Source organism: Hyla sarda, unplaced genomic scaffold (genome assembly GCF_029499605.1).
Source record: "Hyla sarda isolate aHylSar1 unplaced genomic scaffold, aHylSar1.hap1 scaffold_189, whole genome shotgun sequence".
Classification (NCBI taxonomy): domain Eukaryota; kingdom Metazoa; phylum Chordata; class Amphibia; order Anura; family Hylidae; genus Hyla; species Hyla sarda.
This window is the reverse complement of record NW_026608543.1, coordinates 241,298-265,775: the sequence shown is the minus strand read 5'-3', so window position 1 is coordinate 265,775 and position 24,478 is coordinate 241,298. Positions and strand designations below refer to the sequence as shown.

General features: G+C 45.1%; 10 non-coding genes across 10 annotated transcripts; all 10 read right to left on the bottom strand.

Annotated features, from left to right (window-relative positions):
* Positions 1-233: 233 nt before the first annotated feature.
* LOC130315809 (U2 spliceosomal RNA) lies at positions 234-424 on the bottom strand. The gene has a single exon (XR_008863245.1). It is a non-coding gene; the product is annotated as a U2 spliceosomal RNA (small nuclear RNA).
* Positions 425-2,510: 2,086 nt separating this feature from the next.
* Positions 2,511-2,701, bottom strand: LOC130315808 (U2 spliceosomal RNA). Its single transcript, XR_008863244.1, has one exon. It is a non-coding gene; the product is annotated as a U2 spliceosomal RNA (small nuclear RNA).
* A 2,089-nt stretch (positions 2,702-4,790) lies between these two features.
* LOC130315807 (U2 spliceosomal RNA) lies at positions 4,791-4,981 on the bottom strand. Its single transcript, XR_008863243.1, has one exon. It is a non-coding gene; the product is annotated as a U2 spliceosomal RNA (small nuclear RNA).
* Positions 4,982-7,070: 2,089 nt separating this feature from the next.
* Positions 7,071-7,261, bottom strand: LOC130315806 (U2 spliceosomal RNA). The gene has a single exon (XR_008863242.1). It is a non-coding gene; the product is annotated as a U2 spliceosomal RNA (small nuclear RNA).
* Positions 7,262-9,335: 2,074 nt separating this feature from the next.
* Positions 9,336-9,526, bottom strand: LOC130315892 (U2 spliceosomal RNA). The gene has a single exon (XR_008863320.1). It is a non-coding gene; the product is annotated as a U2 spliceosomal RNA (small nuclear RNA).
* Positions 9,527-14,511: 4,985 nt separating this feature from the next.
* On the bottom strand, positions 14,512-14,702 carry LOC130315805 (U2 spliceosomal RNA). Its single transcript, XR_008863241.1, has one exon. It is a non-coding gene; the product is annotated as a U2 spliceosomal RNA (small nuclear RNA).
* Positions 14,703-16,790: 2,088 nt separating this feature from the next.
* LOC130315804 (U2 spliceosomal RNA) lies at positions 16,791-16,981 on the bottom strand. The gene has a single exon (XR_008863240.1). It is a non-coding gene; the product is annotated as a U2 spliceosomal RNA (small nuclear RNA).
* A 2,088-nt stretch (positions 16,982-19,069) lies between these two features.
* Positions 19,070-19,260, bottom strand: LOC130315803 (U2 spliceosomal RNA). The gene has a single exon (XR_008863239.1). It is a non-coding gene; the product is annotated as a U2 spliceosomal RNA (small nuclear RNA).
* Positions 19,261-21,342: 2,082 nt separating this feature from the next.
* On the bottom strand, positions 21,343-21,533 carry LOC130315802 (U2 spliceosomal RNA). Its single transcript, XR_008863238.1, has one exon. It is a non-coding gene; the product is annotated as a U2 spliceosomal RNA (small nuclear RNA).
* A 2,084-nt stretch (positions 21,534-23,617) lies between these two features.
* On the bottom strand, positions 23,618-23,808 carry LOC130315801 (U2 spliceosomal RNA). Its single transcript, XR_008863237.1, has one exon. It is a non-coding gene; the product is annotated as a U2 spliceosomal RNA (small nuclear RNA).
* Between the last annotated feature and the right edge of the window lie 670 nt (positions 23,809-24,478).

The following is a 24,478-nucleotide window of genomic DNA, read 5'->3' as shown; positions in this document are numbered from 1 at the left end:
CTCAAATGATCCAATTAAGGAGGCCATTTAGTCAGCAGCAGCAGAAGTCCTGTGCCTGGACGCTCCAACAGCGGCCAGACACAAGCAGAAGCAGAAGCAGCAGAAGCAGCAGCAGCACCACCTTTTGTTTTTTGGCTGCAGCAGCAGCAGCAAGGCCCACAGGGCTGGCTAGCTGGCTAGCCAGCAAGCAGGTAGCAATGAAAGTAGGAATCTTTCTTTTTAACCCTGTAAGGGGGTGGTGCACTGTACCCGAAGATACTGCCATATCGGGTCAATGCATAGGGCGACGGAAGCAAGCTTCGAAATCGGCCCCCGTTCTCAAAAATCCATTTAATATATGGTCCCCAGATAGGGGACGTATCAGATATTAAACTGATAAGAACAGATACTACACTTGATCTTAGCCAAAAGGCCGAGAAGCGATAACCGTGAAAGGGGCGGGCCCAACAAGGTCCCCTTCATGGGCACTATCACTGCTTGCTGTCAGGGAGGCTGCCAGACAATTTTCCATGCACACTCTGGGCTGGGGGGCAGTCAACCACCAGTACACACAGCAGAACCTAAACCCATACCATTATTGCTAAGCAGCAAGACAGGGGCCCATTGCACTCCCACGGGGCCTTTTTAAATGCAATCCATAACCCGGATTTGCCAGGAACCCTTCTTACTCCTCCTACTTGCATGTGACACTGGGCTTAGGATCTGCATAGGAAACACACACACAAGCACACACCTACCTTTGTTGCCTGCAGATGCCTCCTTGGCTGTCCCCAAACGGTATCAAACCAACACCCACGGGAAGCTGTAAGCATAGAGGACATGCCTGCACCCCATTGGACTTACCTGTGTGGGTTAAATCCGGGTTATTTGACAACCTATGGCGGTGATGGTTCTGCTCAGGCAGAGCAGTGCTGATGCTCCTCATAAAGCTGTCGCTGCTGTGAAGGTTCTAGGTGACATCACAAATCCCTATGGTTACATACACAACAAAGCTGGGTTGTTGTTGTTTACACTCTGCAAGGCCTGTGGAAGTGAGTGACATCATAGCACTGTAGTTCTGAGGGTTCTAGATGGATGCAACAATCTCCTGTTGCTTCTATGAAGGCCATAATAGACGACATCACCAAACAGCTCCATAGTCACATACACAGCAAAGGAGAGATGTTGTTTACACCTAGTGATGTCAGTGGTATTGAGTGACATCACAGCACAGTGCTAAGGCTCCTGGGCCTGGACACAGCAGCGGCTGCAATATCTCAACGGAGAATACGTTTATATATATGTGTGTGTGTGCGCATATATATATATATATATATATATATATATATATATATATATATTTCTCCGCCGAAATCACTTTTAAACCCATTTCCACCTTTTTTTCCCTTCTCTTCCTCTTACTTTTTTTTCACGTTTTTTTACGTTTTTCTCCTTTTCGCCTCTTTTCTGGGCGTATTATTCTTCTTTTTCTTCTTTTTTTTCGTCTAATGCATACCCCATCAGTGCAGCAATGCTTATTCAATACCGCCAGCAGATGGAGACACTGGGGGATAATTTTCTAAGGATTTATACTGATTTTTCCTGTCTGAATTTGTCGCACAGAAAGTTGCAGGCCAAATATGTGTGACATTTCTGCGACTTTAGCTTCTAGAGCATTTTTACAACATTATACATAGGTGCTGAATACATAAAAAGCGACTGTTCAGCGACAGACAAGTCGCATCGGCTGAAAGTAGGCCAGAATGTCAGTCCATGTTGGAGCAGGTTTAGATACAGTCTAAAGTATAGATCTCAAAGTCTGTGCACAGAATTTAGCAAGGGCCTCGCACCTTCTGATGCATCAGGTAGGTGCACAATAGCATAGCCTAACCCTCTGTACTTTGGTCTATATTGATGCGGGACATAGACAGCCAGCTGATGACCAATCCATTAGTGCAATGGATGGCTGGAAGCATTTGTCTTTGCCTTTGCAATACCACAGAAGCAATGCATGGTCAATGTACAGCAATGACACACCTGTGTGAACAGCCAGGAGACCCCCCCCATGTTATGTTACATAGTTACATAGTTAGTACGGTCGAAAAAAGACATATGTCCATCAAGTTCAACCAGGGAATTAAGGGGTAGGGGTGTGGCGCGATATTGGGGAAGGGATGAGATTTTATATTTCTTCATAAGCATTAATCTTATTTTGTCAATTAGGAACATTCAGCACCCACCCGCTATCAAGGCAGCTGCCTATCATGTCATGCCCTACCTGCACAGGTGTGCTGGCTACTCAAATGATCCAATTAAGGAGGCCATTTAGTCAGCAGCAGCAGAAGTCCTGTGCCTGGACGCTCCAACAGCGGCCAGACACAAGCAGAAGCAGAAGCAGCAGAAGCAGCAGCAGCACCACCTTTTGTTTTTTGGCTGCAGCAGCAGCAGCAAGGCCCACAGGGCTGGCTAGCTGGCTAGCCAGCAAGCAGGTAGCAATGAAAGTAGGAATCTTTCTTTTTAACCCTGTAAGGGGGTGGTGCACTGTACCCGAAGATACTGCCATATCGGGTCAATGCATAGGGCGACGGAAGCAAGCTTCGAAATCGGCCCCCGTTCTCAAAAATCCATTTAATATATGGTCCCCAGATAGGGGACGTATCAGATATTAAACTGATAAGAACAGATACTACACTTGATCTTAGCCAAAAGGCCGAGAAGCGATAACCGTGAAAGGGGCGGGCCCAACAAGGTCCCCTTCATGGGCACTATCACTGCTTGCTGTCAGGGAGGCTGCCAGACAATTTTCCATGCACACTCTGGGCTGGGGGGCAGTCAACCACCAGTACACACAGCAGAACCTAAACCCATACCATTATTGCTAAGCAGCAAGACAGGGGCCCATTGCACTCCCACGGGGCCTTTTTAAATGCAATCCATAACCCGGATTTGCCAGGAACCCTTCTTACTCCTCCTACTTGCATGTGACACTGGGCTTAGGATCTGCATAGGAAACACACACACAAGCACACACCTACCTTTGTTGCCTGCAGATGCCTCCTTGGCTGTCCCCAAACGGTATCAAACCAACACCCACGGGAAGCTGTAAGCATAGAGGACATGCCTGCACCCCATTGGACTTACCTGTGTGGGTTAAATCCGGGTTATTTGACAACCTATGGCGGTGATGGTTCTGCTCAGGCAGAGCAGTGCTGATGCTCCTCATAAAGCTGTCGCTGCTGTGAAGGTTCTAGGTGACATCACAAATCCCTATGGTTACATACACAACAAAGCTGGGTTGTTGTTGTTTACACTCTGCAAGGCCTGTGGAAGTGAGTGACATCATAGCACTGTAGTTCTGAGGGTTCTAGATGGATGCAACAATCTCCTGTTGCTTCTATGAAGGCCATAATAGACGACATCACCAAACAGCTCCATAGTCACATACACAGCAAAGGAGAGATGTTGTTTACACCTAGTGATGTCAGTGGTATTGAGTGACATCACAGCACAGTGCTAAGGCTCCTGGGCCTGGACACAGCAGCGGCTGCAATATCTCAACGGAGAATACGTTTATATATATGTGTGTGTGTGCGCGTATATATATATATATATATATATATATATATATATATATATATATATTCTCCGCCGAAATCACTTTTAAACCCATTTCCACCTTTTTTTCCCTTCTCTTCCTCTTACTTTTTTTTCACGTTTTTTTACGTTTTTCTCCTTTTCGCCTCTTTTCTGGGCGTATTATTCTTCTTTTTCTTCTTTTTTTTCGTCTAATGCATACCCCATCAGTGCAGCAATGCTTATTCAATACCGCCAGCAGATGGAGACACTGGGGGATAATTTTCTAAGGATTTATACTGATTTTTCCTGTCTGAATTTGTCGCACAGAAAGTTGCAGGCCAAATATGTGTGACATTTCTGCGACTTTAGCTTCTAGAGCATTTTTACAACATTATACATAGGTGCTGAATACATAAAAAGCGACTGTTCAGCGACAGACAAGTCGCATCGGCTGAAAGTAGGCCAGAATGTCAGTCCATGTTGGAGCAGGTTTAGATACAGTCTAAAGTATAGATCTCAAAGTCTGTGCACAGAATTTAGCAAGGGCCTCGCACCTTCTGATGCATCAGGTAGGTGCACAATAGCATAGCCTAACCCTCTGTACTTTGGTCTATATTGATGCGGGACATAGACAGCCAGCTGATGACCAATCCATTAGTGCAATGGATGGCTGGAAGCATTTGTCTTTGCCTTTGCAATACCACAGAAGCAATGCATGGTCAATGTACAGCAATGACACACCTGTGTGAACAGCCAGGAGACCCCCCCCATGTTATGTTACATAGTTACATAGTTAGTACGGTCGAAAAAAGACATATGTCCATCAAGTTCAACCAGGGAATTAAGGGGTAGGGGTGTGGCGCGATATTGGGGAAGGGATGAGATTTTATATTTCTTCATAAGCATTAATCTTATTTTGTCAATTAGGAACATTCAGCACCCACCCGCTATCAAGGCAGCTGCCTATCATGTCATGCCCTACCTGCACAGGTGTGCTGGCTACTCAAATGATCCAATTAAGGAGGCCATTTAGTCAGCAGCAGCAGAAGTCCTGTGCCTGGACGCTCCAACAGCGGCCAGACACAAGCAGAAGCAGAAGCAGCAGAAGCAGCAGCAGCACCACCTTTTGTTTTTTGGCTGCAGCAGCAGCAGCAAGGCCCACAGGGCTGGCTAGCTGGCTAGCCAGCAAGCAGGTAGCAATGAAAGTAGGAATCTTTCTTTTTAACCCTGTAAGGGGGTGGTGCACTGTACCCGAAGATACTGCCATATCGGGTCAATGCATAGGGCGACGGAAGCAAGCTTCGAAATCGGCCCCCGTTCTCAAAAATCCATTTAATATATGGTCCCCAGATAGGGGACGTATCAGATATTAAACTGATAAGAACAGATACTACACTTGATCTTAGCCAAAAGGCCGAGAAGCGATAACCGTGAAAGGGGCGGGCCCAACAAGGTCCCCTTCATGGGCACTATCACTGCTTGCTGTCAGGGAGGCTGCCAGACAATTTTCCATGCACACTCTGGGCTGGGGGGCAGTCAACCACCAGTACACACAGCAGAACCTAAACCCATACCATTATTGCTAAGCAGCAAGACAGGGGCCCATTGCACTCCCACGGGGCCTTTTTGAATGCAATCCATAACCCGGATTTGCCAGGAACCCTTCTTACTCCTCCTACTTGCATGTGACACTGGGCTTAGGATCTGCATAGGAAACACACACACAAGCACACACCTACCTTTGTTGCCTGCAGATGCCTCCTTGGCTGTCCCCAAACGGTATCAAACCAACACCCACGGGAAGCTGTAAGCATAGAGGACATGCCTGCACCCCATTGGACTTACCTGTGTGGGTTAAATCCGGGTTATTTGACAACCTATGGCGGTGATGGTTCTGCTCAGGCAGAGCAGTGCTGATGCTCCTCATAAAGCTGTCGCTGCTGTGAAGGTTCTAGGTGACATCACAAATCCCTATGGTTACATACACAACAAAGCTGGGTTGTTGTTGTTTACACTCTGCAAGGCCTGTGGAAGTGAGTGACATCATAGCACTGTAGTTCTGAGGGTTCTAGATGGATGCAACAATCTCCTGTTGCTTCTATGAAGGCCATAATAGACGACATCACCAAACAGCTCCATAGTCACATACACAGCAAAGGAGAGATGTTGTTTACACCTAGTGATGTCAGTGGTATTGAGTGACATCACAGCACAGTGCTAAGGCTCCTGGGCCTGGACACAGCAGCGGCTGCAATATCTCAACGGAGAATACGTTTATATATATGTGTGTGTGTGCGCGTATATATATATATATATATATATATATATATATATATATATATATATTCTCCGCCGAAATCACTTTTAAACCCATTTCCACCTTTTTTTCCCTTCTCTTCCTCTTACTTTTTTTTCACGTTTTTTTACGTTTTTCTCCTTTTCGCCTCTTTTCTGGGCGTATTATTCTTCTTTTTCTTCTTTTTTTTCGTCTAATGCATACCCCATCAGTGCAGCAATGCTTATTCAATACCGCCAGCAGATGGAGACACTGGGGGATAATTTTCTAAGGATTTATACTGATTTTTCCTGTCTGAATTTGTCACACAGAAAGTTGCAGGCCAAATATGTGTGACATTTCTGCGACTTTAGCTTCTAGAGCATTTTTACAACATTATACATAGGTGCTGAATACATAAAAAGCGACTGTTCAGCGACAGACAAGTCGCATCGGCTGAAAGTAGGCCAGAATGTCAGTCCATGTTGGAGCAGGTTTAGATACAGTCTAAAGTATAGATCTCAAAGTCTGTGCACAGAATTTAGCAAGGGCCTCGCACCTTCTGATGCATCAGGTAGGTGCACAATAGCATAGCCTAACCCTCTGTACTTTGGTCTATATTGATGCGGGACATAGACAGCCAGCTGATGACCAATCCATTAGTGCAATGGATGGCTGGAAGCATTTGTCTTTGCCTTTGCAATACCACAGAAGCAATGCATGGTCAATGTACAGCAATGACACACCTGTGTGAACAGCCAGGAGACCCCCCCCATGTTATGTTACATAGTTACATAGTTAGTACGGTCGAAAAAAGACATATGTCCATCAAGTTCAACCAGGGAATTAAGGGGTAGGGGTGTGGCGCGATATTGGGGAAGGGATGAGATTTTATATTTCTTCATAAGCATTAATCTTATTTTGTCAATTAGGAACATTCAGCACCCACCCGCTATCAAGGCAGCTGCCTATCATGTCATGCCCTACCTGCACAGGTGTGCTGGCTACTCAAATGATCCAATTAAGGAGGCCATTTAGTCAGCAGCAGCAGAAGTCCTGTGCCTGGACGCTCCAACAGCGGCCAGACACAAGCAGAAGCAGAAGCAGCAGAAGCAGCAGCAGCACCACCTTTTGTTTTTTGGCTGCAGCAGCAGCAGCAAGGCCCACAGGGCTGGCTAGCTGGCTAGCCAGCAAGCAGGTAGCAATGAAAGTAGGAATCTTTCTTTTTAACCCTGTAAGGGGGTGGTGCACTGTACCCGAAGATACTGCCATATCGGGTCAATGCATAGGGCGACGGAAGCAAGCTTCGAAATCGGCCCCCGTTCTCAAAAATCCATTTAATATATGGTCCCCAGATAGGGGACGTATCAGATATTAAACTGATAAGAACAGATACTACACTTGATCTTAGCCAAAAGGCCGAGAAGCGATAACCGTGAAAGGGGCGGGCCCAACAAGGTCCCCTTCATGGGCACTATCACTGCTTGCTGTCAGGGAGGCTGCCAGACAATTTTCCATGCACACTCTGGGCTGGGGGGCAGTCAACCACCAGTACACACAGCAGAACCTAAACCCATACCATTATTGCTAAGCAGCAAGACAGGGGCCCATTGCACTCCCACGGGGCCTTTTTAAATGCAATCCATAACCCGGATTTGCCAGGAACCCTTCTTACTCCTCCTACTTGCATGTGACACTGGGCTTAGGATCTGCATAGGAAACACACACACAAGCACACACCTACCTTTGTTGCCTGCAGATGCCTCCTTGGCTGTCCCCAAACGGTATCAAACCAACACCCACGGGAAGCTGTAAGCATAGAGGACATGCCTGCACCCCATTGGACTTACCTGTGTGGGTTAAATCCGGGTTATTTGACAACCTATGGCGGTGATGGTTCTGCTCAGGCAGAGCAGTGCTGATGCTCCTCATAAAGCTGTCGCTGCTGTGAAGGTTCTAGGTGACATCACAAATCCCTATGGTTACATACACAACAAAGCTGGGTTGTTGTTGTTTACACTCTGCAAGGCCTGTGGAAGTGAGTGACATCATAGCACTGTAGTTCTGAGGGTTCTAGATGGATGCAACAATCTCCTGTTGCTTCTATGAAGGCCATAATAGACGACATCACCAAACAGCTCCATAGTCACATACACAGCAAAGGAGAGATGTTGTTTACACCTAGTGATGTCAGTGGTATTGAGTGACATCACAGCACAGTGCTAAGGCTCCTGGGCCTGGACACAGCAGCGGCTGCAATATCTCAACGGAGAATACGTTTATATATATGTGTGTGTGTGCGCGTATATATATATATATATATATATATATATATTTCTCCGCCGAAATCACTTTTAAACCCATTTCCACCTTTTTTTCCCTTCTCTTCCTCTTACTTTTTTTTCACGTTTTTTTACGTTTTTCTCCTTTTCGCCTCTTTTCTGGGCGTATTATTCTTCTTTTTCTTCTTTTTTTTCGTCTAATGCATACCCCATCAGTGCAGCAATGCTTATTCAATACCGCCAGCAGATGGAGACACTGGGGGATAATTTTCTAAGGATTTATACTGATTTTTCCTGTCTGAATTTGTCGCACAGAAAGTTGCAGGCCAAATATGTGTGACATTTCTGCGACTTTAGCTTCTAGAGCATTTTTACAACATTATACATAGGTGCTGAATACATAAAAAGCGACTGTTCAGCGACAGACAAGTCGCATCGGCTGAAAGTAGGCCAGAATGTCAGTCCATGTTGGAGCAGGTTTAGATACAGTCTAAAGTATAGATCTCAAAGTCTGTGCACAGAATTTAGCAAGGGCCTCGCACCTTCTGATGCATCAGGTAGGTGCACAATAGCATAGCCTAACCCTCTGTACTTTGGTCTATATTGATGCGGGACATAGACAGCCAGCTGATGACCAATCCATTAGTGCAATGGATGGCTGGAAGCATTTGTCTTTGCCTTTGCAATACCACAGAAGCAATGCATGGTCAATGTACAGCAATGACACACCTGTGTGAACAGCCAGGAGACCCCCCCCATGTTATGTTACATAGTTACATAGTTAGTACGGTCGAAAAAAGACATATGTCCATCAAGTTCAACCAGGGAATTAAGGGGTAGGGGTGTGGCGCGATATTGGGGAAGGGATGAGATTTTATATTTCTTCATAAGCATTAATCTTATTTTGTCAATTAGGAACATTCAGCACCCACCCGCTATCAAGGCAGCTGCCTATCATGTCATGCCCTACCTGCACAGGTGTGCTGGCTACTCAAATGATCCAATTAAGGAGGCCATTTAGTCAGCAGCAGCAGAAGTCCTGTGCCTGGACGCTCCAACAGCGGCCAGACACAAGCAGAAGCAGAAGCAGCAGAAGCAGCAGCAGCACCACCTTTTGTTTTTTGGCTGCAGCAGCAGCAGCAAGGCCCACAGGGCTGGCTAGCTGGCTAGCCAGCAAGCAGGTAGCAATGAAAGTAGGAATCTTTCTTTTTAACCCTGTAAGGGGGTGGTGCACTGTACCTGAAGATACTGCCATATCGGGTCAATGCATAGGGCGACGGAAGCAAGCTTCGAAATCGGCCCCCGTTCTCAAAAATCCATTTAATATATGGTCCCCAGATAGGGGACGTATCAGATATTAAACTGATAAGAACAGATACTACACTTGATCTTAGCCAAAAGGCCGAGAAGCGATAACCGTGAAAGGGGCGGGCCCAACAAGGTCCCCTTCATGGGCACTATCACTGCTTGCTGTCAGGGAGGCTGCCAGACAATTTTCCATGCACACTCTGGGCTGGGGGGCAGTCAACCACCAGTACACACAGCAGAACCTAAACCCATACCATTATTGCTAAGCAGCAAGACAGGGGCCCATTGCACTCCCACGGGGCCTTTTTAAATGCAATCCATAACCCGGATTTGCCAGGAACCCTTCTTACTCCTCCTACTTGCATGTGACACTGGGCTTAGGATCTGCATAGGAAACACACACACAAGCACACACCTACCTTTGTTGCCTGCAGATGCCTCCTTGGCTGTCCCCAAACGGTATCAAACCAACACCCACGGGAAGCTGTAAGCATAGAGGACATGCCTGCACCCCATTGGACTTACCTGTGTGGGTTAAATCCGGGTTATTTGACAACCTATGGCGGTGATGGTTCTGCTCAGGCAGAGCAGTGCTGATGCTCCTCATAAAGCTGTCGCTGCTGTGAAGGTTCTAGGTGACATCACAAATCCCTATGGTTACATACACAACAAAGCTGGGTTGTTGTTGTTTACACTCTGCAAGGCCTGTGGAAGTGAGTGACATCATAGCACTGTAGTTCTGAGGGTTCTAGATGGATGCAACAATCTCCTGTTGCTTCTATGAAGGCCATAATAGACGACATCACCAAACAGCTCCATAGTCACATACACAGCAAAGGAGAGATGTTGTTTACACCTAGTGATGTCAGTGGTATTGAGTGACATCACAGCACAGTGCTAAGGCTCCTGGGCCTGGACACAGCAGCGGCTGCAATATCTCAACGGAGAATACGTTTATATATATGTGTGTGTGTGCGCGTATATATATATATATATATATATATATATATATATATATATAAATTAGTAGAATTCCGCAGCACACAATCCAAGTTGATGAAAAAAGTGAAGTTTTATTCCATAAACAGGTGAAAGTTACAGCGACGTTTCAACCAGCTCTCCTGGTCTTTCTCAAGCATAACACAAGTGAACAAAAGGACCCATTTTATGGGCTATACAATTACAAATCCAATTTAGTGAAAAAAGTACAAAATCAATATAAAGTGTACAAAATTCAAACAGTACATCACATAAACAAGTGTAAAAATATGTGTCAAATATATCTATATTCAATATATTATATAAATATAGACGTGAATCCCAAAATCATATAAAATCCCTAATAAGGTTCTGATCACCTATTCAGAACAGATGTGTGAGAATTAAAAAATCATTAAAAAACAATATTTGCAGTAACGGATCTGGGGATCACTCACCGCCATAATGGAGAATGTAAGCGTGGGTGAAAAGCGAATGCGCATGTGCGCCCAAGTACTATAGCGGAAGTCAGGGGATGTATCTAACATGTAGTCATGGTGACCATGTATGTACTGAGAGCGTCGGCCCTACTGCGCATTCTCGTGGTGTTCCAAGCCTCGCTCTCATATCAGGAGCTCCGTCTCCTACTGCGCACGCGCGCAGTGTTCCAGGCCTCGTTCTCATACCTATCAGCTCATCTGGCGTCCCGGTCACCATGGTAATGTGTCATGTGATCAAATAGTAAGTGAAAAAATATAAAGATAAGAAAAAATATAAAGATAAGAAAAAAATGAACCAAAATAAAATTAAATAGTAAAATTAATAAAATTAATCAAAATGAGAATGGGACGGTCTAGTTATTTCAAATATTCATACAGATCCCACATATACATTGAGACGTGTGGCTGCAGACCCGAGTAGCGGGCACAATGAAGTGTCCACACTCTGATCCGCTGGAGCACGGCATCCAGTGGTAGCCATAGTCTGAGGTCACCACTGCAACCAGCTCTCTATTCCACCACATATGTCCTACTCCTAGGTTAAAGAGGGGGACTGTAATTAGATTATTGGAACTGCGTCCAGATATGACTCATCCCATAGCTGTTGGCAACAGCACAATTAAAAAAATAAAAAAATAATAAAAAAATAATAAAATAAAAATAAAACAAATAAATAATTGAAAAATAATACTAAAAGAAAATATAATGAAAAAAATATAAATAATATGGGATAAAAAAATAAGGAATAGAAATAAAAATTAAAATAAAAAATGAAAAAAAATGAAAAAAAATGAAAAAAATAATAAAAATTAAATAAATAAACAAGATACTAAATAAAATTGTGTATAATAATATGGTGTACTACATATATGATGTGTATATCAAAATTAATGGATAACACATATGTAATATACATCCCCGACTTCCGACAAAAAATATATATATATCAAACAATAACTAGATTAAGTGTTATTTATTGTAAATGAATAAACGGAACATTTTTATATAAACGTGAGTGACAATAGTCCCCTCCGGTTACTGCAAAAAAGAAGAAAGAGAAAGAACAAGGTTAATAATATTTTCTAAAAGGAAATATTCCAAAAATCTTAATAGTCATATCACTTGTGTTGTATACACCGGTTTACATGTAACACAACTCAGAGAATGTCCAGGACTTATTACCTGCCTAACACCCTATGTGAAATTTTGAAATCAACATTTAAACCATAAGGTCTCAAAGAATTAAGAATATAAATCCACTTAAGTTCAAGTCTTTTCAGACGTCCCTGCCTGTCACCCCCTCTTTTCAAAGGGGGTACATGGTCTAAGACCATGAATCTCAGGTCCCTTTCACTATGTGCAAGATCTGTAAAGTGCTTAGACACCGGGAGGTCAAGTTTATTCTTACGAATTGAGTATCTGTGTTGGTTCAGTCTAGTCTTGAGGTCCCATGTGGTCTCCCCCACATACAGGAGACCACACGGGCACCACAAGACATAGACGACAAAAGACGTGCTACATGTAAGATATTGTCTGATGGGGAAAACTTGTCCTGTGGACGGATGACAAAAGGACTCACCCTTTGCCATAAGTCCACAGTTGGTACAGGATCGACAGGGGAAGCTTCCCCTTCTAAAAGTGGTAAGGTACTGTTGGCCACTCCTTTTGGTAGACATATCCGCTTTTACCAACTTATCTTTCAAGTTGGTAGGTCTCCTATAGGCCATAATGGGAGGTGACTTCAATTCTGGACTATGTGTATATCCCTCAAGTAAATTCCAGTGTTTCCTAACAATTCTGCCAATCTCAGGGGAAAGATCATTGTACGTGGAGACAAACGCTATACGGGGATTTGTAGGTATCCTACTCTGTCCCGACATGAGTCCCCTTTGTGTCCTGTCAATTCTGTCCTTTTGTCTCACTATTAATCCCACAGGGTATCCCCTATTCTTGAAATTTTGAACCATTCTGTCCAGGGCCTTATCGTATTTTTCTTCCGAATCCGTGACCCTCCTTGCCCTCAGCAATTGGCTATAGGGCAAGGAGTTCACCATGGATCTGGGGTGACAACTATCGAATCTTAGCAGTGTATTGCAATCAGTATCTTTTACATAGAGATCTGTAGTCAAATGGTTTCCCTGTATCGTCACTAACACATCCAGAAAGCTCACCGAAACATAAGAGTGGGTCAAAGTGAAGCGAATGTCTGGGTCCTGTTCATTAAGGTAGTCCTGGAAAGATAATAAATCAGTCAGTGTTCCAGTCCAAATCAAGAATACATCGTCTATGTATCTCCACCACTCCAGGATAAACCTGGAGTGGTGGGACACATAGACGTAACGTTCTTCAAATTGCGACATAAAGATGTTGGCATACGTTGGCATACGTTCTTTTTTAAGGGGTGCTGTTTCTTTTGGATTATATATATATATATATATATATTTCTCCGCCGAAATCACTTTTAAACCCATTTCCACCTTTTTTTCCCTTCTCTTCCTCTTACTTTTTTTTCACGTTTTTTTACGTTTTTCTCCTTTTCGCCTCTTTTCTGGGCGTATTATTCTTCTTTTTCTTCTTTTTTTTCGTCTAATGCATACCCCATCAGTGCAGCAATGCTTATTCAATACCGCCAGCAGATGGAGACACTGGGGGATAATTTTCTAAGGATTTATACTGATTTTTCCTGTCTGAATTTGTCGCACAGAAAGTTGCAGGCCAAATATGTGTGACATTTCTGCGACTTTAGCTTCTAGAGCATTTTTACAACATTATACATAGGTGCTGAATACATAAAAAGCGACTGTTCAGCGACAGACAAGTCGCATCGGCTGAAAGTAGGCCAGAATGTCAGTCCATGTTGGAGCAGGTTTAGATACAGTCTAAAGTATAGATCTCAAAGTCTGTGCACAGAATTTAGCAAGGGCCTCGCACCTTCTGATGCATCAGGTAGGTGCACAATAGCATAGCCTAACCCTCTGTACTTTGGTCTATATTGATGCGGGACATAGACAGCCAGCTGATGACCAATCCATTAGTGCAATGGATGGCTGGAAGCATTTGTCTTTGCCTTTGCAATACCACAGAAGCAATGCATGGTCAATGTACAGCAATGACACACCTGTGTGAACAGCCAGGAGACCCCCCCCCATGTTATGTTACATAGTTACATAGTTAGTACGGTCGAAAAAAGACATATGTCCATCAAGTTCAACCAGGGAATTAAGGGGTAGGGGTGTGGCGCGATATTGGGGAAGGGATGAGATTTTATATTTCTTCATAAGCATTAATCTTATTTTGTCAATTAGGAACATTCAGCACCCACCCGCTATCAAGGCAGCTGCCTATCATGTCATGCCCTACCTGCACAGGTGTGCTGGCTACTCAAGTGATCCAATTAAGGAGGCCATTTAGTCAGCAGCAGCAGAAGTCCTGTGCCTGGACGCTCCAACAGCGGCCAGACACAAGCAGAAGCAGAAGCAGCAGAAGCAGCAGCAGCACCACCTTTTGTTTTTTGGCTGCAGCAGCAGCAGCAAGGCCCACAGGGCTGGCTAGCTGGCTAGCCAGCAAGCAGGTAGCAATGAAAGTAGGAATCTTTCTTTTTAACCCTGTAAGGGGGTGGTGCACTGTACCCGAAGATACTGCCATATCGGGTCAATGCATAGGGCGACGGAAGCAAGCTTCGAAATCGGCCCCCGTTCTCAAAAATCCATTTAATATATGGTCCCCAGATAGGGGACGTATCAGATATTAAACTGATAAGAACAGATACTACACTTGATCTTAGCCAAAAGGCCGAGAAGCGATAACCGTGAAAGGGGCGGGCCCAACAAGGTCCCCTTCATGGGCACTATCACTGCTTGCTGTCAGGGAGGCTGCCAGACAATTTTCCATGCACACTCTGGGCTGGGGGGCAGTCAACCACCAGTACACACAGCAGAACCTAAACCCATACCATTATTGCTAAGCAGCAAGACAGGGGCCCATTGCACTCCCACGGGGCCTTTTTAAATGCAATCCATAACCCGGATTTGCCAGGAACCCTTCTTACTCCTCCTACTTGCATGTGACACTGGGCTTAGGATCTGCATAGGAAACACACACACAAGCACACACCTACCTTTGTTGCCTGCAGATGCCTCCTTGGCTGTCCCCAAACGGTATCAAACCAACACCCACGGGAAGCTGTAAGCATAGAGGACATGCCTGCACCCCATTGGACTTACCTGTGTGGGTTAAATCCGGGTTATTTGACAACCTATGGCGGTGATGGTTCTGCTCAGGCAGAGCAGTGCTGATGCTCCTCATAAAGCTGTCGCTGCTGTGAAGGTTCTAGGTGACATCACAAATCCCTATGGTTACATACACAACAAAGCTGGGTTGTTGTTGTTTACACTCTGCAAGGCCTGTGGAAGTGAGTGACATCATAGCACTGTAGTTCTGAGGGTTCTAGATGGATGCAACAATCTCCTGTTGCTTCTATGAAGGCCATAATAGACGACATCACCAAACAGCTCCATAGTCACATACACAGCAAAGGAGAGATGTTGTTTACACCTAGTGATGTCAGTGGTATTGAGTGACATCACAGCACAGTGCTAAGGCTCCTGGGCCTGGACACAGCAGCGGCTGCAATATCTCAACGGAGAATACGTTTATATATATGTGTGTGTGTGCGCGTATATATATATATATATATATATATATATATATATATATATATATTTCTCCGCCGAAATCACTTTTAAACCCATTTTCACCTTTTTTTCCCTTCTCTTCCTCTTACTTTTTTTTCACGTTTTTTTACGTTTTTCTCCTTTTCGCCTCTTTTCTGGGCGTATTATTCTTCTTTTTCTTCTTTTTTTTCGTCTAATGCATACCCCATCAGTGCAGCAATGCTTATTCAATACCGCCAGCAGATGGAGACACTGGGGGATAATTTTCTAAGGATTTATACTGATTTTTCCTGTCTGAATTTGTCGCACAGAAAGTTGCAGGCCAAATATGTGTGACATTTCTGCGACTTTAGCTTCTAGAGCATTTTTACAACATTATACATAGGTGCTGAATACATAAAAAGCGACTGTTCAGCGACAGACAAGTCGCATCGGCTGAAAGTAGGCCAGAATGTCAGTCCATGTTGGAGCAGGTTTAGATACAGTCTAAAGTATAGATCTCAAAGTCTGTGCACAGAATTTAGCAAGGGCCTCGCACCTTCTGATGCATCAGGTAGGTGCACAATAGCATAGCCTAACCCTCTGTACTTTGGTCTATATTGATGCGGGACATAGACAGCCAGCTGATGACCAATCCATTAGTGCAATGGATGGCTGGAAGCATTTGTCTTTGCCTTTGCAATACCACAGAAGCAATGCATGGTCAATGTACAGCAATGACACACCTGTGTGAACAGCCAGGAGACCCCCCCCATGTTATGTTACATAGTTACATAGTTAGTACGGTCGAAAAAAGACATATGTCCATCAAGTTCAACCAGGGAATTAAGGGGTAGGGGTGTGGCGCGATATTGGGGAAGGGATGAGATTTTATATTTCTTCATAAGCATTAATCTTATTTTGTCAATTAGGAACATTCAGCACCCACCCGCTATCAAGGCAGCTGCCTATCATGTCATGCCCTACCTGCACAGGTGTGCTGGCTACTCAAATGATCCAATTAAGGAGGCCATTTAGTCAGCAGCAGCAGAAGTCCTGTGCCTGGATGCTCCAACAGCGGCCAGACACAAGCAGAAGCAGAAGCAGCAGAAGCAGCAGCAGCACCACCTTTTGTTTTTTGGCTGCAGCAGCAGCAGCAAGGCCCACAGGGCTGGCTAGCTGGCTAGCCAGCAAGCAGGTAGCAATGAAAGTAGGAATCTTTCTTTTTAACCCTGTAAGGGGGTGGTGCACTGTACCCGAAGATACTGCCATATCGGGTCAATGCATAGGGCGACGGAAGCAAGCTTCGAAATCGGCCCCCGTTCTCAAAAATCCATTTAATATATGGTCCCCAGATAGGGGACGTATCAGATATTAAACTGATAAGAACAGATACTACACTTGATCTTAGCCAAAAGGCCGAGAAGCGATAACCGTGAAAGGGGCGGGCCCAACAAGGTCCCCTTCATGGGCACTATCACTGCTTGCTGTCAGGGAGGCTGCCAGACAATTTTCCATGCACACTCTGGGCTGGGGGGCAGTCAACCACCAGTACACACAGCAGAACCTAAACCCATACCATTATTGCTAAGCAGCAAGACAGGGGCCCATTGCACTCCCACGGGGCCTTTTTAAATGCAATCCATAACCCGGATTTGCCAGGAACCCTTCTTACTCCTCCTACTTGCATGTGACACTGGGCTTAGGATCTGCATAGGAAACACACACACAAGCACACACCTACCTTTGTTGCCTGCAGATGCCTCCTTGGCTGTCCCCAAACGGTATCAAACCAACACCCACGGGAAGCTGTAAGCATAGAGGACATGCCTGCACCCCATTGGACTTACCTGTGTGGGTTAAATCCGGGTTATTTGACAACCTATGGCGGTGATGGTTCTGCTCAGGCAGAGCAGTGCTGATGCTCCTCATAAAGCTGTCGCTGCTGTGAAGGTTCTAGGTGACATCACAAATCCCTATGGTTACATACACAACAAAGCTGGGTTGTTGTTGTTTACACTCTGCAAGGCCTGTGGAAGTGAGTGACATCATAGCACTGTAGTTCTGAGGGTTCTAGATGGATGCAACAATCTCCTGTTGCTTCTATGAAGGCCATAATAGACGACATCACCAAACAGCTCCATAGTCACATACACAGCAAAGGAGAGATGTTGTTTACACCTAGTGATGTCAGTGGTATTGAGTGACATCACAGCACAGTGCTAAGGCTCCTGGGCCTGGACACAGCAGCGGCTGCAATATCTCAACGGAGAATACGTTTATATATATGTGTGTGTGTGCGCGTATATATATATATATATATATATATATATATATATATATATATATTTCTCCGCCGAAATCACTTTTAAACCCATTTCCACCTTTTTTTCCCTTCTCTTCCTCTTACTTTTTTTTCACGTTTTTTTACGTTTTTCTCCTTTTCGCCTCTTTTCTGGGCGTATTATTCTTCTTTTTCTTCTTTTTTTTCGTCTAATGCATACCCCATCAGTGCAGCAATGCTTATTCAATACCGCCAGCAGATGGAGACACTGGGGGATAATTTTCTAAGGATTTATACTGATTTTTCCTGTCTGAATTTGTCGCACAGAAAGTTGCAGGCCAAATATGTGTGACATTTCTGCGACTTTAGCTTCTAGAGCATTTTTACAACATTATACATAGGTGCTGAATACATAAAAAGCGACTGTTCAGCGACAGACAAGTCGCATCGGCTGAAAGTAGGCCAGAATGTCAGTCCATGTTGGAGCAGGTTTAGATACAGTCTAAAGTATAGATCTCAAAGTCTGTGCACAGAATTTAGCAAGGGCCTCGCACCTTCTGATGCATCAGGTAGGTGCACAATAGCATAGCCTAACCCTCTGTACTTTGGTCTATATTGATGCGGGACATAGACAGCCAGCTGATGACCAATCCATTAGTGCAATGGATGGCTGGAAGCATTTGTCTTTGCCTTTGCAATACCACAGAAGCAATGCATGGTCAATGTACAGCAATGACACACCTGTGTGAACAGCCAGGAGACCCCCCCCATGTTATGTTACATAGTTACATAGTTAGTACGGTCGAAAAAAGACATATGTCCATCAAGTTCAACCAGGGAATTAAGGGGTAGGGGTGTGGCGCGATATTGGGGAAGGGATGAGATTTTATATTTCTTCATAAGCATTAATCTTATTTTGTCAATTAGGAACATTCAGCACCCACCCGCTATCAAGGCAGCTGCCTATCATGTCATGCCCTACCTGCACAGGTGTGCTGGCTACTCAAATGATCCAATTAAGGAGGCCATTTAGTCAGCAGCAGCAGAAGTCCTGTGCCTGGACGCTCCAACAGCGGCCAGACACAAGCAGAAGCAGAAGCAGCAGAAGCAGCAGCAGCACCACCTTTTGTTTTTTGGCTGCAGCAGCAGCAGCAAGGCCCACAGGGCTGGCTAGCTGGCTAGCCAGCAAGCAGGTAGCAATGAAAGTAGGAATCTTTCTTTTTAACCCTGTAAGGGGGTGGTGCACTGTACCCGAAGATACTGCCATATCGGGTCAATGCATAGGGCGACGGAAGCAAGCTTCGAAATCGGCCCCCGTTCTCAAAAATCCATTTAATATATGGTCCCCAGATAGGGGACGTATCAGATATTAAACTGATAAGAACAGATACTACACTTGATCTTAGCCAAAAGGCCGAGAAGCGATAACCGTGAAAGGGGCGGGCCCAACAAGGTCCCCTTCATGGGCACTATCACTGCTTGCTGTCAGGGAGGCTGCCAGACAATTTTCCATGCACACTCTGGGCTGGGGGGCAGTCAACCACCAGTACACACAGCAGAACCTAAACCCATACCATTATTGCTAAGCAGCAAGACAGGGGCCCATTGCACTCCCACGGGGCCTTTTTAAATGCAATCCATAACCCGGATTTGCCAGGAACCCTTCTTACTCCTCCTACTTGCATGTGACACTGGGCTTAGGATCTGCATAGGAAACACACACACAAGCACACACCTACCTTTGTTGCCTGCAGATGCCTCCTTGGCTGTCCCCAAACGGTATCAAACCAACACCCACGGGAAGCTGTAAGCATAGAGGACATGCCTGCACCCCATTGGACTTACCTGTGTGGGTTAAATCCGGGTTATTTGACAACCTATGGCGGTGATGGTTCTGCTCAGGCAGAGCAGTGCTGATGCTCCTCATAAAGCTGTCGCTGCTGTGAAGGTTCTAGGTGACATCACAAATCCCTATGGTTACATACACAACAAAGCTGGGTTGTTGTTGTTTACACTCTGCAAGGCCTGTGGAAGTGAGTGACATCATAGCACTGTAGTTCTGAGGGTTCTAGATGGATGCAACAATCTCCTGTTGCTTCTATGAAGGCCGTAATAGACGACATCACCAAACAGCTCCATAGTCACATACACAGCAAAGGAGAGATGTTGTTTACACCTAGTGATGTCAGTGGTATTGAGTGACATCACAGCACAGTGCTAAGGCTCCTGGGCCTGGACACAGCAGCGGCTGCAATATCTCAACGGAGAATACGTTTATATATATGTGTGTGTGTGCGCGTATATATATATATATATATATATATATATATATATATATTTCTCCGCCGAAATCACTTTTAAACCCATTTCCACCTTTTTTTCCCTTCTCTTCCTCTTACTTTTTTTTCACGTTTTTTTACGTTTTTCTCCTTTTCGCCTCTTTTCTGGGCGTATTATTCTTCTTTTTCTTCTTTTTTTTCGTCTAATGCATACCCCATCAGTGCAGCAATGCTTATTCAATACCGCCAGCAGATGGAGACACTGGGGGATAATTTTCTAAGGATTTATACTGATTTTTCCTGTCTGAATTTGTCGCACAGAAAGTTGCAGGCCAAATATGTGTGACATTTCTGCGACTTTAGCTTCTAGAGCATTTTTACAACATTATACATAGGTGCTGAATACATAAAAAGCGACTGTTCAGCGACAGACAAGTCGCATCGGCTGAAAGTAGGCCAGAATGTCAGTCCATGTTGGAGCAGGTTTAGATACAGTCTAAAGTATAGATCTCAAAGTCTGTGCACAGAATTTAGCAAGGGCCTCGCACCTTCTGATGCATCAGGTAGGTGCACAATAGCATAGCCTAACCCTCTGTACTTTGGTCTATATTGATGCGGGACATAGACAGCCAGCTGATGACCAATCCATTAGTGCAATGGATGGCTGGAAGCATTTGTCTTTGCCTTTGCAATACCACAGAAGCAATGCATGGTCAATGTACAGCAATGACACACCTGTGTGAACAGCCAGGAGACCCCCCCCATGTTATGTTACATAGTTACATAGTTAGTACGGTCGAAAAAAGACATATGTCCATCAAGTTCAACCAGGGAATTAAGGGGTAGGGGTGTGGCGCGATATTGGGGAAGGGATGAGATTTTATATTTCTTCATAAGCATTAATCTTATTTTGTCAATTAGGAACATTCAGCACCCACCCGCTATCAAGGCAGCTGCCTATCATGTCATGCCCTACCTGCACAGGTGTGCTGGCTACTCAAATGATCCAATTAAGGAGGCCATTTAGTCAGCAGCAGCAGAAGTCCTGTGCCTGGACGCTCCAACAGCGGCCAGACACAAGCAGAAGCAGAAGCAGCAGAAGCAGCAGCAGCACCACCTTTTGTTTTTTGGCTGCAGCAGCAGCAGCAAGGCCCACAGGGCTGGCTAGCTGGCTAGCCAGCAAGCAGGTAGCAATGAAAGTAGGAATCTTTCTTTTTAACCCTGTAAGGGGGTGGTGCACTGTACCCGAAGATACTGCCATATCGGGTCAATGCATAGGGCGACGGAAGCAAGCTTCGAAATCGGCCCCCGTTCTCAAAAATCCATTTAATATATGGTCCCCAGATAGGGGACGTATCAGATATTAAACTGATAAGAACAGATACTACACTTGATCTTAGCCAAAAGGCCGAGAAGCGATAACCGTGAAAGGGGCGGGCCCAACAAGGTCCCCTTCATGGGCACTATCACTGCTTGCTGTCAGGGAGGCTGCCAGACAATTTTCCATGCACACTCTGGGCTGGGGGGCAGTCAACCACCAGTACACACAGCAGAACCTAAACCCATACCATTATTGCTAAGCAGCAAGACAGGGGCCCATTGCACTCCCACGGGGCCTTTTTAAATGCAATCCATAACCCGGATTTGCCAGGAACCCTTCTTACTCCTCCTACTTGCATGTGACACTGGGCTTAGGATCTGCATAGGAAACACACACACAAGCACACACCTACCTTTGTTGCCTGCAGATGCCTCCTTGGCTGTCCCCAAACGGTATCAAACCAACACCCACGGGAAGCTGTAAGCATAGAGGACATGCCTGCACCCCATTGGACTTACCTGTGTGGGTTAAATCCGGGTTATTTGACAACCTATGGCGGTGATGGTTCTGCTCAGGCAGAGCAGTGCTGATGCTCCTCATAAAGCTGTCGCTGCTGTGAAGGTTCTAGGTGACATCACAAATCCCTATGGTTACATACACAACAAAGCTGGGTTGTTGTTGTTTACACTCTGCAAGGCCTGTGGAAGTGAGTGACATCATAGCACTGTAGTTCTGAGGGTTCTAGATGGATGCAACAATCTCCTGTTGCTTCTATGAAGGCCATAATAGACGACATCACCAAACAGCTCCATAGTCACATACACAGCAAAGGAGAGATGTTGTTTACACCTAGTGATGTCAGTGGTATTGAGTGACATCACAGCACAGTGCTAAGGCTCCTGGGCCTGGACACAGCAGCGGCTGCAATATCTCAACGGAGAATACGTTTATATATATGTGTGTGTGTGCGCGTATATATATATATATATATATATATATATATATATATATATTTCTCCGCCGAAATCACTTTTAAACCCATTTCCACCTTTTTTTCCCTTCTCTTCCTCTTACTTTTTTTTCACGTTTTTTTACGTTTTTCTCCTTTTCGCCTCTTTTCTGGGCGTATTATTCTTCTTTTTCTTCTTTTTTTTCGTCTAATGCATACCCCATCAGTGCAGCAATGCTTATTCAATACCGCCAGCAGATGGAGACACTGGGGGATAATTTTCTAAGGATTTATACTGATTTTTCCTGTCTGAATTTGTCGCACAGAAAGTTGCAGGCCAAATATGTGTGACATTTCTGCGACTTTAGCTTCTAGAGCATTTTTACAACATTATACATAGGTGCTGAATACATAAAAAGCGACTGTTCAGCGACAGACAAGTCGCATCGGCTGAAAGTAGGCCAGAATGTCAGTCCATGTTGGAGCAGGTTTAGATACAGTCTAAAGTATAGATCTCAAAGTCTGTGCACAGAATTTAGCAAGGGCCTCGCACCTTCTGATGCATCAGGTAGGTGCACAATAGCATAGCCTAACCCTCTGTACTTTGGTCTATATTGATGCGGGACATAGACAGCCAGCTGATGACCAATCCATTAGTGCAATGGATGGCTGGAAGCATTTGTCTTTGCCTTTGCAATACCACAGAAGCAATGCATGGTCAATGTACAGCAATGACACACCTGTGTGAACAGCCAGGAGACCCCCCCCATGTTATGTTACATAGTTACATAGTTAGTACGGTCGAAAAAAGACATATGTCCATCAAGTTCAACCAGGGAATTAAGGGGTAGGGGTGTGGCGCGATATTGGGGAAGGGATGAGATTTTATATTTCTTCATAAGCATTAATCTTATTTTGTCAATTAGGAACATTCAGCACCCACCCGCTATCAAGGCAGCTGCCTATCATGTCATGCCCTACCTGCACAGGTGTGCTGGCTACTCAAATGATCCAATTAAGGAGGCCATTTAGTCAGCAGCAGCAGAAGTCCTGTGCCTGGACGCTCCAACAGCGGCCAGACACAAGCAGAAGCAGAAGCAGCAGAAGCAGCAGCAGCACCACCTTTTGTTTTTTGGCTGCAGCAGCAGCAGCAAGGCCCACAGGGCTGGCTAGCTGGCTAGCCAGCAAGCAGGTAGCAATGAAAGTAGGAATCTTTCTTTTTAACCCTGTAAGGGGGTGGTGCACTGTACCCGAAGATACTGCCATATCGGGTCAATGCATAGGGCGACGGAAGCAAGCTTCGAAATCGGCCCCCGTTCTCAAAAATCCATTTAATATATGGTCCCCAGATAGGGGACGTATCAGATATTAAACTGATAAGAACAGATACTACACTTGATCTTAGCCAAAAGGCCGAGAAGCGATAACCGTGAAAGGGGCGGGCCCAACAAGGTCCCCTTCATGGGCACTATCACTGCTTGCTGTCAGGGAGGCTGCCAGACAATTTTCCATGCACACTCTGGGCTGGGGGGCAGTCAACCACCAGTACACACAGCAGAACCTAAACCCATACCATTATTGCTAAGCAGCAAGACAGGGGCCCATTGCACTCCCACGGGGCCTTTTTAAATGCAATCCATAACCCGGATTTGCCAGGAACCCTTCTTACTCCTCCTACTTGCATGTGACACTGGGCTTAGGATCTGCATAGGAAACACACACACAAGCACACACCTACCTTTGTTGCCTGCAGATGCCTCCTTGGCTGTCCCCAAACGGTATCAAACCAACACCCACGGGAAGCTGTAAGCATAGAGGACATGCCTGCACCCCATTGGACTTACCTGTGTGGGTTAAATCCGGGTTATTTGACAACCTATGGCGGTGATGGTTCTGCTCAGGCAGAGCAGTGCTGATGCTCCTCATAAAGCTGTCGCTGCTGTGAAGGTTCTAGGTGACATCACAAATCCCTATGGTTACATACACAACAAAGCTGGGTTGTTGTTGTTTACACTCTGCAAGGCCTGTGGAAGTGAGTGACATCATAGCACTGTAGTTCTGAGGGTTCTAGATGGATGCAACAATCTCCTGTTGC